The following is a 4218-nucleotide window of genomic DNA, read 5'->3' as shown; positions in this document are numbered from 1 at the left end:
AGGGGAACCTTGGACTTTTAGCTTAGGCCCAAGAAGGCCCAAGCCAGGCCCTTGAGCCACATCAAGTTTTTGAGATGCCCTTAGGTCAGGAGAGTCTTGTGTAAAAGTTTTGAAGGAAAAATTGTAGTTTAAGAGTGTCTAATTCACTCAAGAAACCATAGTTATCATTCTGAAATTTTTACCAGTGAGCACTTTCACTTATCACATAGTTTTATTACACTTAGGAGTGAGATTTAGGTTGACCACCATAGTTGTAAGATAGTATAAGGTCAGTAGAGCAAAAGGCACAAGTGAGGGTCAATAGGTTTTGGATAGTTTAGTAAAGGCACATCGAGTTAGAAAGCCAAAATTTGAAGACTTTGTCTAGTTTAGCGACCAAGTGATTTAAGTTGTGAGTCGAGATCATCCAAGCCTAGTGTTACATTATGGTGTGTATGTGATTATGTGGCTATGTGTGTACAATTGTAATTTAAAAGTGAATATAAAATTAAGTGCATATAGGCCTAAGTGCCATCCGTGTTTAATTTCGGGTTGTAAATAGGTTAAGTTGGTGAGAATATATTATAATGAGGATTATTATTATTTATGTAGGATCTCGAGTCGTGGGAAAACTTGCCATAAAGGTCGAGTGAAGCTCCAGTTGCTCCTACCAGTCAGACCAGACCAGCCTTTCTCAAGGCAAGTGATTCAACTTGTCTTTCATATTCACTGCTAATAGTTCAAACAATGTTGCAACTATCCTGTGTCATTTGATATATTAAATCAAGCGTATCTTATGTTTATCTTTGAATTATATAGAGATGCCATGAACCCTTGAGTAAGTATTGCAAAGTAGTCTTATCATGATAGTTTATTAAAATAATATGAATGCCATGATAAAAGAAAAGGGCAGTTATAACTCTTGATAGATTCTCTTAATTATCATGCTGATGATTCCTAAATATTGATATCTCATCCTGATACTTGAATCCCTATAGAACCATACCTTGAACCCCGAACGTCATATACTTATCAAAGTGATTCCCCATTGATTGATACCCCTCTTTCTTATCCTAAAAGCCTGACAATTCCGATATATCCTGAGTTAAAGATCATTTCTGCATACCTTAACACCCTTAGTATTCATTAAGCTTACCTTCTTGATGATCCAACACTTGAACCTTGATGAGAAACCATTGCTTTGAGCCCAAATTGGCATTACCCTTCATATTATCCATTAGCCTCACTAAATCCCCTTGTCCAATTTTTGATATATGAAAACCATTCAATTACTTGAATAGAGAATAGTTTGTGAATCATGGCCCTGATATTCAATACCTTATTTCCCGTGTTTCGAGTTGATCTATAATTCCTTTATAAAAATGTTTACTTTAAAAAGAGATTTTGTTATAATTCGGCATCAGTTTTTGAAATAAATAAAATACGGGTTTTCAGTCCCAAAGGGGGATAAATGTTTTCTTTGAATGGTGAATCTGGACTGAGACGCGAGTCCTTTCCACACTTATATTAGGCTTAAAAGTTGCCTAGGGATTCCCATTAATGTTTTAGAACCCAGCGAGGTTCGGGATTACTTCGCGGCTGATCACCGGCTGTAATCCGTAGCGTCATAAAATGATTTTGATTAAGATATGATTTTGAAATTGTTTTGATACAAACGGAATGATGCCATTACCCAAAGTTTTATCTCTCGTTATCTCAGATTATGTCTTCCCATTGACATTCTTTAGTATATATCTCGATTTATGTTTTGTATCGTATTGTTTAGCACTGGTTGAGCATTTGGCTCACTCCTTGCTTTACCCTGATATTACAGCTAGCAGCTCTGGTTAGATTCAAGCAGACTGCCCGTAAGACCTGTGATGCAGATGCTTATGTTCGAGCTCAGGTAGAATAAGAGATAGTAGTTTTGTGTGAGGACTCACTAATTAAAATCAGCTGTAATAGATGGTAGTGTTGGGCTGTTCCAAACCCTAAACTGTAAGATCTTGGAGTTGGTTATGTTTACTTCTTTTTAAAATGTTGTAATAGTTATATTTAATTTGCTGTTCAAGTTTGGGGTGTGACAGGTTTTGGTATCAGAGCTACGGTTTAGAGTCCCTGGACAGCCCAAATAGGTTATAGGATATGTGTGTAGGTTATAGATAATATGCGAGAGAGTAGGTTAAGTAAATTTATTATTAATACTCCTCTTATTGGTTGTCAGCAAAGGGCGCATTCCTCGTCATCCTCTGGGTCGGACGACACTATTGCTTTCACTGTGTATGCTGAGTTGAGGCGCGAGTTCGACATGCTTCAGGGCAAGTACGACCGACTGATAGACCGACTGAAGAACGTGTATCTGGACAGCCGAAACTACGAAGGGAAGCCTAAGGAACAAATGACTGCGAGACTTGAGACCTTGGTTCAGTACGTCAACACTAAGCTTGAGGAGATGCCAGCGCACAAGGACCGCACCAGCCAGTATGTCATTCAGATGGTGGCGGATGAGCTCCAGAGCATTGTGAAGACGCTTCAAGAGGAAAAGACTACCAAGCCCCATTCTGATGGAGTGGAGCCTTAGTTCTTTCCATTTACCTTTCATGTTGTTGTACTATCATACTCCGTAGAATTCCCAATTGTTTCCTTTAAATAAGCCTGTTATTCCTAGAATCAGACTTTTTTCTAATCCTATATATTGTGACCTTTAAAATTTCAATAATTATGTTCTATTGTTCCATTTGCTCTCAACTGTTATTTTACGTTTTTATATGCATCACCATATCTGCTTAATTTGGAAACCTGACCCCATATGTAAATAAGAATGTCATGCGATACCCTCGAATCATTTTATCATTCATATATGTTTTGACATAACTCTTATTTCAGGATCATGTCTCCCAAAAAGAAGAACCCAACAACCACATCCACCACAGACCCAAACATTCTTCGACTACTGGAAACTTTGCAACAGCAAACCAATGTTATAGCTCAACAACAACTAACTCTTCAACAACGAATTGAAAACCAAGATAATCGTGAACCACACCAACCACCTGAACCACCAGTACCACCTAGAAAAATTGTCACTTTCAAGGCTTTTCAGAATGTGAATCCACCTGCCTTTCATGATACCACTGATCCAGTGATAGCTAACACATGGATCAAGGAGATGGAAAGGGCTTTTCAGTTGGTACAGTTAGGAGACGATCAGAAGACGCCGTATGCTACTTACTTCTTGAAGGGAGAAGTCATCTATTGGTGGGAATCAGTAAAAGCTATGGAAGTCACTCAGCAGGTTTCTTGGGAGAGATTTAAGAAGTTATTTCTGGACAAGTATTACCCTAAGTACATGCAGAATCAGATGGAGCTTAAATTTTTGGAGCTGAAGCAAGGGAACATGACTGTACTGGAGTATGAGAAGAAGTTTACTGAGTTGTCAAGGTTTGTGACAAAGTATACCAGCACTGAGGAGGAAAAAGAAAAGAAATTTCAGCAAGGATTGGAGCCTTGGATCAGAGATAGAGTGGCTATGTTTGAGCTTGAAACTTACGCGGGAGTAGTACAGAAAGTTGCTCTGACTGAGAATAATGGGACGCAGTCAAGGAAGGAAAGGGATAACAAGAAGAGGAAGGTTCCATTTTATGGAGAAAAGTCTGAAGCAGGAAGTTCACAAGATCGGAATGTAAAGAGGATTGGTTTCCATAAGGGCGGAAATTTTCAAAGGAAGGGAAATTTGGGCAAAAGGCAAGAATCGAAGGGGAACAATCAGGCAAGTCAAGGGCAAGTTGGAGAAAACAGGTTCTAGAGACCGGAATGCAAGCAATGTGGAAGAAGGCACCCCGGAGTGTGTAATAAGTTGAGCATGACATGTTATAGGTGCAATCAGAAGGGACATTTGGCAAATGAGTGCAAGATGCCGAAGCCAGGAGTTATATGTTACAAGTGTGGGAGAACTGGACACATAGCTAGGGAGTGCAAAGCAACCGGACCAGTCAAAGCTCTGATGAAAGTGGTAAGTACCAGTGCAAGTGTGCCTGCTGAGGTACTGGCATTACCTCCACCACCTACACCAACCCCGCAAGCAACAGCAAGGACATTTGATCTAAAGATGAAGGATGCTGTTCAGAATTCTGAGGTGATAGCAGGTACACTTTTACTCAATAATGTCAAAGCTAAAGTATTGATTGATTCGGGAGCAACAAGATCTTTCATATCAGAAACTTTTGTTGATACGCTCCA

The sequence above is a fragment of the Apium graveolens genome, chromosome 3 (assembly GCF_009905375.1).
Source record: "Apium graveolens cultivar Ventura chromosome 3, ASM990537v1, whole genome shotgun sequence".
NCBI lineage: Eukaryota > Viridiplantae > Streptophyta > Magnoliopsida > Apiales > Apiaceae > Apium > Apium graveolens.
This window is presented reverse-complemented; position numbering follows the sequence as displayed.